The sequence below is a fragment of the Lolium rigidum genome, chromosome 1 (genome assembly GCF_022539505.1).
Source record: "Lolium rigidum isolate FL_2022 chromosome 1, APGP_CSIRO_Lrig_0.1, whole genome shotgun sequence".
Taxonomy (NCBI): domain Eukaryota; kingdom Viridiplantae; phylum Streptophyta; class Magnoliopsida; order Poales; family Poaceae; genus Lolium; species Lolium rigidum.
The window spans coordinates 343,285,371-343,295,480 of record NC_061508.1 but is presented as its reverse complement, the minus strand read 5'-3'; the positions used below and the strand labels follow the sequence as shown (position 1 = coordinate 343,295,480).

Here is a 10,110-nt window from a genome sequence, read left to right as displayed (position 1 = left end):
AGAAAAAACGAAAAAGCAAAACAAAACAAGAGTTGGAATTTATTGGGCCGGCCCAACAACCCGCCTGGGGGGTGTGCGGCGCCTGGTCCGCGCCGACCAGGTCGGCGTACAGCACCCCCCCCCCGGTCGGCATATAGCGCCTCCCTCCTCCGCCGGCACAACGTATGGTCTCCTCGCCACAAAGGCTCATGAAAGCTCGAGCGAACTGAGGAGCCGCCGGCTCCAGGATAAAACCTACCCGTGTTGCCATCGGCATCAAGCACGCAAGCCTGCTCGCGTCGCCACCTATGGCACCTATCTGGCTATCTCCACGCTGGTAGCATCCTGCTCTCAATTCTCTCGATTTTAATCACTCTCTATTTTTCAATCCCCAAACATATGTTTATCAATCTGACAAGTTGCGTACTAGCTCCGTAGCTGTTCGACTGGGTGCTGCTCCCTCAAATCCCCCTGATCTGTTTGGATTTATTGGCTTATGCGTGCTGGTCGCTGAATCTAATAGGAAGCGGCAATAATCAGGTTCACTGCCTACGGATGGTGTCTAGCAGTTCATTCTTTCATTGGTACACACAATTTCTCATCTGTTGACTTAATTTTAATTAGATGAGCAGGTGCATCTTCTATTTTCGTTATCTTGCTGGTAGCATGTATTTTGTTACCATGTAATCTCGATCTCCCCTGAATTAATTAGATATATTGGAATTTCTCTCATGGAATATTCATCTTGGGTGATGCTGCCGTGAAAAGGGACATTGCTTCTGCTCCTGCTCTTTTCTTTTGTAGTATTAGAAATTTCATAGGTTGATCTGTCGAGTGCCCATGGAGGCTATTTATTGACCCAAAGTTCAGCTACTATTTCTGCAACTAGGGTTAACGACACTTTATATTGATCCTTTTGATCTGAATTTGTGTGGTGCTCTTTATCTCATAAGCTATTGAAGTAACCGGTGTTTGTTTGGATCATTACTGCTGAATCTGAGATGTCTCTGTATCGTCTTATGGACTTCTGAAAGGATGGACTTAAGTGGATGGCCTTATAATGCCCATTGCTACTTTTGTTATCTTTACTATTAAACGCGGATGCGACCGTGGTACGTCGTCCAGTCCCTCGTCGCTCGATCGTCGCATCCATGGGCCGATCGCGCCGCACACATGGCCCACGCCCTCGCTCACGGAAAGCAAGTCACTACGATACGTACTCTGCAAAAACAGCAAGCGCTAAAAAGTAGGACATCGACTACGATACGTACTCTGCAAAAACAACTAGCGCTAAAAAGTAGGACATTAGTCCTCGTTCGATAACTGTCGCCACGCCTCAAATCTCAACGCCCGCGGCGGCGCTAGACGGGCTCACCACGAGGTCGCCAGACTCCTTCTGCCCGCGACCGTCCAACCAGGGCATCCGGCTCTGCGGGAATCCGGCGAGATAGGCATCCTTCTACTCCGCGCGGCCCTAGCGAGCTGATCAGCGTCCTTCTCCGTGCGCCGCTGATGAGTTGGGCGCCGCGACGCTGATGAGTTGGGCGTCCGGCTACGCACGACCCCGGCCAGATCACCGTACTCCTCCTCCACGCTACCCTAATTAACGAGCTGGGTCTCTGGCTCTGCACAACCCCGGCAAGATTGACGTCCTCCTCCTCCGCACGACCTGGCGAGCTGGGCGCCCGGCTATGTGTGACCGCAGAGAGCTGGGCGTTCTCCTCCGCACTGTATCCTCCACCCTCGACTCTTCAGGCTTCCTGTGCAGGATAAGCTACTGCTTCTTCACCACCAGCGTCACCATTCTGTACCTGACGACGCAAGCAACGGCTCACTCATCTTTGACTGCTGCCTGGTAAGTGCTAGCTGCAAGGTCTGATGACTCCGGTAGTCTGATTCCCTCCCCGAATGATGTGTGTTGATTGCTGAATCCATTTTTTTCCATCTTTCAGATTTACAATTGGACATATAAGATTATTATTTGGCTGTTTCATTTATCTTGCTCTTGACATGAGCGAACAAATGAAATTACATGGCGCGTAACATATTAGTTATAAAAAAAAGGTGTGCGATAGATATGGTTTAAGAGAAACACACGAGTTGCATGGTAAAATGTCTTCTCATGTAGTACAGAAGCATGCAAGTTCAGCAGCTAGCAAGGGATATAATTTAATTTTCCATTCGAGCTTATATTAGTGTGGTTTGGCTGCAAACTAAAGAAATCACTTTTCCTAAGAAAATATATTCATATACTCCCTCCGATCCGAAATAAGTGTCTGAATGCATAGTATAATTACCTTTTTCGTAATCCCAATTCGAATTCTAAATTAATTAAAAGAAGAATAGCCAAAACAACTTCTGCTTGACCACCGTGCTCGCAGATCTCCTGGGCGCTGGTTGCCGGCTTTGGCTTTTCCCGCCGCCTCCCGCCATCTCGCCCGCCGCCGCTCACTGAAGCCAAACCATGGCGCCCCCCACCCCGGCTCTAATCCATGGTGCTCCTCGGCCGGAGGCGGCCGAAATCCTAAGGGGAGGAGGGTTCCTCGACCAGAGGCGACCTTCGGTACGACTCCACCGCCTGTCGGGGCAGCGCGCCACCACCAGGGACGTCAACATCTGAGACGGGGGTTGGGGACGTTTGACGTTGAGCCTGAGGTCGGGCGAGTAGAGTGTTTCTGGTTTGGTTTGGAGGAGTGCGGGTTGATGAAGTAGAAAGTTCGAGGGTTTGTTTGCAAAAACATCTTTTCAATTCTTTTTTTTTTTTTGGATCAGAGAGTAGTTTTCTAAGAAGAATGGAGAAAGCTGCACATACAGTAAATTTTATCTCCAGCACTTTAACTTGCACAAGATTTTTACTTATAAATGCTAATTGACATGCAGATGGATAAAAGAAAGACATCATATCCATTCGGTATCTGGTCTGAGGAAGAAAAATATAATTATGTATATACTACCATGCTATGAGCCTCTTCGTCCACCCTCTTTGGGAAACTGTTTTTCATTACTTCTCTAGGTTCTGGTCCTGCCATGTGTTAGTACTTATTGCAAGTATAGGGTGATATTTGTTGCAATACAGTTATAAGGTGCACACAAAGTACACATGGTGAATTACACTATTGTTAAAATCAATACCTCAATAGCTAACATTATTGCTCCGCGGCAACGCGCGGGCATTCAGCTAGTCAGGTGTTAGGATCTGATGCGCACATGTTCTTGGGGTGCCTCTTGCCGAAATCAGTTTGGCAGCTGTTTGGGATCTCTTATTCTCAGATTGTTTCCATTGCAAGCAACTCAAATTATAATGTATTTGCCTGGTGGTGGAAATCCCTAAAAAAGTGCCAGTCATTAAAATGCACAGATTTCGGCCAGTTTGTGCATTGATTTGCATATGTGAAAGCCCAGAACCGACGTGTCTTGGAAGAGGAGCTCCTATTCAGATTTCCCACTTGGCGCAAGATGATCTACTGTGTCGGGATTTAGGGGATTAATTGCCCTGTTGTTTTCTTTTCGTTTTTCTCTTTGTTCTCCCAGGCTGCTTAAGCCTTTGTATAGTTTCCCTCATCTATAAAACATCCCTGTAAAAGCAATGTTCTGTGTATTTCAAAGTAGTTTTCGTTCATTTGGTTTAGTTGGTGTAATTTATTTTATGTATGCGTGATAATTTTTTATACTTAATAGTCTGTCACATCTTTCTTTTTTATGTTTGTACAACAAAAATATGTCACGTTGGTGGTGTATGGAATAAGAACATATTTCATGAAGTATTAGATCTCCAATTTACTTAGACGAAATATCAAATGTCCGTAAGCCCCCAATCAGGTTTTCTTTACTCCATTCAAACTGCAATTACCTGTTGTTTCACATCATTATGATGTTGTTTCATGTTCTTGCTATGTTAATATATTCCATAATATCAAATATATAAGTGGACAAAGGTTTAGATGTTTCAGATATGAATTCATAATATACTTGCTTTAGTTGTTTAGGCTGGCTGACAGCAAGGAAAGACCAAAAGAGAAAAAACTAATAAGAGTATTTTAATGCTAACATGCAATTTAGTTTATGTGCTCCAATAGAAGCACATTTAGTTCCTCCCAATATAATATTTACATTTAAATAAATATTTTAAGCTGTCGTATGAATTTAATCGGATGTACAGAACAGAGGAAACCCCTATTAGTATGATGTTGTTTTAATGTGCAACTAAACATATGAAAAAGAAATTAGCTTTCACTTATGATACAACAATTCTCTTGCACAATTTGTACAACAAATTATCATGTAATTATCATTACTGGTGTTGTGCCGAACATGCCATTTGTAGCACAAACAATTTCTATAAATCTATCCCGCCGCAACGCGCGGGGTATCATCTAGTATTCTGTAATAAGTTGGCAACCCGTCAAGGCTCGTAGTACTTTTTATTAATATCTAGTCGCGACTTCGGCAACGGTGAGCCTGGCTCATCTCCGTCTCGACGCCACGAAGGCGCGTGACGTACCCCCATCGGCTCGACGCACACTGCTAGTTCGTACCAATCCTAGTGGTAAAAAGACTGAACTAAGGATTTCAGTATTGACGACAAAAACTCGATGAACGTGCACACAACTTCGAGTTTGACTATGAAGAAAATAGTAGCTGACAACAAAAACAAGGCCAGACCCTCGACAGAGGCGGCTAGGGTTTACCCCAATTACATAATGAGGGCATCTCCAACGCGGCGATCCATCCCGCGCTCGCGCGTCCGGATGGATCGAACCGGACAAAAACGCGGCCCAGCGCGCGGACCCATCCCAAAAACGGATAGCCGCATCGTCCGAACGACCCAAAACCGGCCAAATCTGGGCCGAGTTTGCGTGGCCGCGGACGCCGATCGCTGGCCGCTCGGGTCCTCCCCTTGCCCGCCCCTGGCTCGCCTATCTGTCTCCCAAACCACACCCACTCCACTCCCAAAACCTAGAGATGGCCGACGATGCTCCTACCGCCGCCACCGCCACCATCGGAGACGAGGCCCAGCTCGCGTCCGTTGTCGCTCCTCCCGTGGATGCGGCTCCTGTCCTGGACGCTCCGGTGGTCGTGGAGCCCGGGCCGGCGACGAAGAAGGCGAAGCTCGAGCTCAACGCGAAGCAGAGGGCGATGGAGAGCAAGAAGCGGGGCGACCGGCGCAGGGCGCATGAGCAATGGAAGAAGGGGGCCGCTGCCGCGGAGGAGCAGGTTCGGGTGGCGGAGCAGCTCCTCCAACTCCAGACGCATGTGAAGGCGAATGTGATGCAAGATCAGGCCATGCTCTTTTACGGCCACGCAGCGCTCGCTCAGCACATGATCATCTCGGGCGCCGGCACGGCCTCGGGGGGGGAGCTCGGCCTCGTCCGTGACCCGGCCCTTTCCTCCAAGGTCAACAGCCCCGCCGACTGCCCTGTTTGGGTACACGCCCGACGCGCAGGAATTGGGGGCGCATTCGGGGCGCTACGCGTACCCGTCACGGGATGGGTCACCGGAGGTGGGCGAGTCCATGACAGGGCCGTCACCTTCGTCCATTGACCTCAACCGTGCGCCGGCGAACTCCAAAGGCCCAAAGCACCTGGGAGCAGCTGCGATGACCGGTGCACGCAACTTGCTCGACAATTTGTCAGCCGAGCGCTGATACGTCTCCGACGTATCGATAATTTCTTATGTTCCATGCCACATTATTGATGTTATCTACATGTTTTATGCACACTTTATGTCATATTCGTGCATTTTCTGGAACTAACCTATTAACAAGATGCCGAAGTGCCGCTTGCTCGTTTTCTACTGTTTTTGGTTTCGAAATCCTAGTAACGAAATATTCTCGGAATTGGATGAAATCAACGCCCGGGGGCCTATTTTTCCACGAAGCTTCCGGAAGTCCGAAGACGAAACGAAGAGGGGCCACGAGGCAGCCAGAGCATAGGGCGGTGCGGCCCCTGCCCGGCCGCGCGGCCCTATGGTCCGGGCCCCTCGCGCCGCCTCTTGACCTACCCTTCCGCCTACTTAAAGCCTCCGTGACGAAACCCCCAGCACCGAGAGCCACGATACGGAAAACCTTACTGAGACGCCGCCGCCGCCGATCCCATCTCGGGGGATCCAGGAGATCGCCTCCGGCACCCTACCGGAGAGGGGATTCATCTCCCGGAGGACTCTACGCCGCCATGGTCGCCTCCAGTGTGATGTGTGAGTAGTCTACCCCTGGACTATGGGTCCATAGCAGTAGCTAGATGGTTGTCTTCTCCCCATTATGCTATCATTGTCGGATCTTGTGAGCTGCCTAACATGATCAAGATCATCTATCTGTAATTCTATATGTTACGTTTGTTGGGATCCGATGAATAGAGAATACTTGTTATGTTGATTATTAAAGTTATATCTATGTGTTGTTTATGATCTTGCATGCTTTCCGTTACTAGTAGATGCTCTGGCCAAGTAGATGCTTGTAACTCCAAGAGGGAGTACTTATGCTCGATAGTGGGTTCATGCTCGCATTGACACTGGGACGAAGTGACGAAAGTTCTAAGGTTGTGTTGTGCTGTTGCCACTAGGGATAAAACATTGATGCTATGTCTAAGGATGTAGTTGTTGATTACATTACGCACCATACTTAATGCAATTGTCTCGTTGCTTTGCAACTTAATACCGGAGGGGTTCGGATGATAACCTCGAAGGTGGACTTTTTAGGCATAGATGCGGTTGGATGGCGGTCTATGTACTTTGTCGTAATGCCCAATTAAATCTCACTATACTCATCATGATATGTATGTGCATGGTCATGCTCTCTTTATTTGTCAATTGCCCAACTGTAATTTGTTCACCCAACATGCTGTTCGTCTTATGGGAGAGACACCTCTAGTGAACTGTGGACCCCGGTCCAATTCTCTTTACTGAAATACAATCTACTGCAATACTTGTTCTACTCGTTTTCTGCAAACAATCATCTTCCACACAATACGGTTAATCCTTTGTTACAGCAAGCCGGTGAGATTGACAACCTCACTGTTTCGTTGGGGCAAAGTACTTTGGTTGTGTTGTGCAGGTTCCACGTTGGCGCCGGAATCCCCGGTGTTGCGCCGCACTACATCCCGCCGCCATCAACCTTCAACGTGCTTCTTGGCTCCTCCTGGTTCGATAAACCTTGGTTTCTTTCTGAGGGAAAACTTGCTGCTGTGCGCATCATACCTTCCTCTTGGGGTTCCCAACGAACGTGTGAGTTACACGCCATCAAGCGCGCGCCGCCATCGGTGCAGGCACCCTCCACCGTGCAGCCCCTCCGCCAATCTGCTCGACAATGCCGACCACCGTGCCATATCGTTCGACCGAGAAGGCTCCCCAGCCACCTCCCGTTGACACAGAGGAGGACACCACTGGCCATCCCGGCAGCTTGAACATCGAGGAGGAGCCGTTGTTCGCTGAGGAGCTCACACAAGCCGCAGCTGCACAAGCTCGAGTTCGCCGGGTTAGCAAAAGAACCAACAACTACACGGTGTAGGAGGACAAGATGCTCGTCGACGCATGGTTGACCATTGGGCAAGATGCATTGACAGGTGCCGAGCAGAAGGGGACCGCATTCTAGCGTCGGATCTATGAATACTTCCATGAACATCGGAAATACGGACAGGAGGCATTTGAGAGCGACCATAGCGACATATCCCTCCAAAAGAGGTGGGGAGCAATTCAAACGAAATGCAACAAGTTTCAGGCGGCGTATGATCACGTGAAGCGGATGCCCGTTAGCGGCTTGGGCATGAAGGACTTGGTATGATTCTTAACCTCAACTTGTTCATTCGATGTTTGCACATATGTTTTTCATTGTTGTCTCGCTTTGCTCTAGGTGTGGCAAGCTTTGGATTTCTACAAAAGTAACAATGAACAAAAGACCTTTGCCTTCCCTCATTGCTGGAAGGAACTCCATGTCACCCCCAAGTTCCAGGAGGGGTACAAGGGGTACATTGCGATCTTGAACGGCAAGAAGCCCGCCAAAGATGCCACGGTCATTGACCTTGATGGTGGGCAGCCTTGCGATAGCTCCGCTTCTCGTGCAAGTCGTTCACGAGGCCACAAGTCAACCAAAGCCGGCATGAAGCGTGATGCTTCGGCCATGCAATTGGTTGGCACTTTGAAGGAGATGCATGCTGACAGAGAGGTCTCCACGGACAAGAGGGATGAGAGGAGGCGCCGGGAGAAAGAAAAGGACATGAAGAACTACTTTGATGTCCAAAAGAAGATGCTTGAGATTGAAGAGGTGAAGGCCAAGACCAAAGCTAGAGAAATTGAGCTCAAAGAGAGAGAAATTGAGCTCATAACAATGGCAAGGGCCAAAGAGGTGGAGTTGAAGGCGAAGTAAGTTGAGCTGAAACGGCAAGCCAAGGACAACCTGATCATGAACGCCGACTTGTCCACCATGAGCGACGTGAAGAGAGCTTGGTTCGAGAAGAGGCATAAGGAGATCCTAGAGCACCCAAATTGAGTTCACAATCTTAATTTGTAATTTTTATATTTTTCGAAACTATGGCACATTTCATTTTTTCATCATGCTACATTTTATGCTATTCGATACTATTCTATATTTGTTAGATATTTTTTTGTAGATATTATTTATAAGTATGTATGGCCAAATAGGCCAAATGGGCAAAATGGCAAATGGGTGGCCGCTACGTTGGGCGTAGCGTGCGACACAAACGGACACGCGGACGCGGGACGCTGTCCGGGTGTCCGCGCGGCCACCCAAACGGCCCAAAACGGATGGCCCAGCGCGACCATTTAGGTCCCCGCGTTGGAGATGCCCTGCCAAGCATCAGATCGAGGAGACTGCCTATGCAGAATACTTGTCAAAGGCCGAGCAAGTTGTTAATCCAGAAGCAATGCTCAGGCAGCAGGACAAATAAATTCTAAAGGAAATTGGTACTGAAATGCCACAGTTTCTAGATCGGGTAAATCCGCTCAAGCCAAGAAGCTGAAAGGCCTAGTTGAGATGATTGGAGGCACCGCTGCCCCTCTTCAGACAGGAGAAGAGGTGGAGAAAAGAAAAAAGGCTAGCAGACCCTACTGATAAAGACAGTGATGAGGAAGATGTACAGCCAACAAAGAGAAGAAAAACAAAGAAAGAGCTAGCTGAAGAAAAAGAGGCTCGCAAGAAAGAAGTCAAGATCGAAATCGAAGCATTTGACACCCCCAAACCCCAGAGCAATCCGGACTGTGAAGCTAAGACAAAGAAGGCAAACTACAGAGTAGTTGAGTCAAAGACATGTGTAAAGCTGAACAGAACTGAAAAGCGACCGTTGGAGGAGTCCCAACCGTGGCATCGGCGATCAACGTCGGTAGCTTGATCAGCTTTGGCGTGAAACGGTGAGTGATAGTCCGAGCCGTCCAATGCTGCATCAACGGTTGCTATCGGTCCCGACACGTCGCAGTCTTCAACAGTTAACTGAATTTTAACACCTGTAGCTGAACTTATACACTTGGGTTCTAACAAGTGAGTGCTTGACGGCTCAGACACGCAGGAGCACCCCGATCACCGGTGGCAGCCGGAGCTTAGACGGCTCGGTGCAACAAGTCAACAATAAAAAGTTATTGACCGATCGAGCTGACAATGTCAAAGGCCCTGCTGTGGAGTTTGATCAACGTATATACAAAGTAACAAAGACATATATCACATCTGTCGTTTCACACATCGATCATGACACATGACCTCAGAATTAGCACACTGAAATGTATAAACTGAACCATCCGATTGCCCATGTTTCCACGTCTCGGCATACGTTTGCAGATACACATGACACATCGATCTCTAATCCTCCTTCTAACATCATCCAGCTACGACAGGATTTACTACCTCGCTACTCCAGCAGTAGACAAGCACAGAAGATCGACGCTCAACAAGCGCCAGTCCGGTGGATCTGGAAGATCTACCAGAATGAGGAGGGCCTGTGGGCGGACCTTCTTCGGGCCAAATATCTTGGCACCCATGACTTCTTCTCGAAGGAGGTGCTGGTGAGGGGATCACAATTCTGGAATGCCATCCAGAAAATTAAGTGGCACTTCAAGCTTGGGGCGAAGCATTCGGTTTACAATGGGAAGTGGACCTACTTCTGGAAGGACTGGTGGGTGGGGCCGGGGCCT

At 48.6% G+C, this 10,110-nt stretch overlaps 1 long non-coding RNA gene across 1 annotated transcript; it reads left to right on the top strand.

The window, feature by feature from the left end:
• Positions 1 to 206: 206 nt before the first annotated feature.
• On the top strand, positions 207 to 3,632 carry LOC124684492. Its single transcript, XR_006997044.1, has 3 exons — positions 207 to 316; positions 410 to 563; positions 3,166 to 3,632. It is a non-coding gene; the product is annotated as an uncharacterized LOC124684492 (long non-coding RNA).
• Positions 3,633 to 10,110: the final 6,478 nt, after the last annotated feature.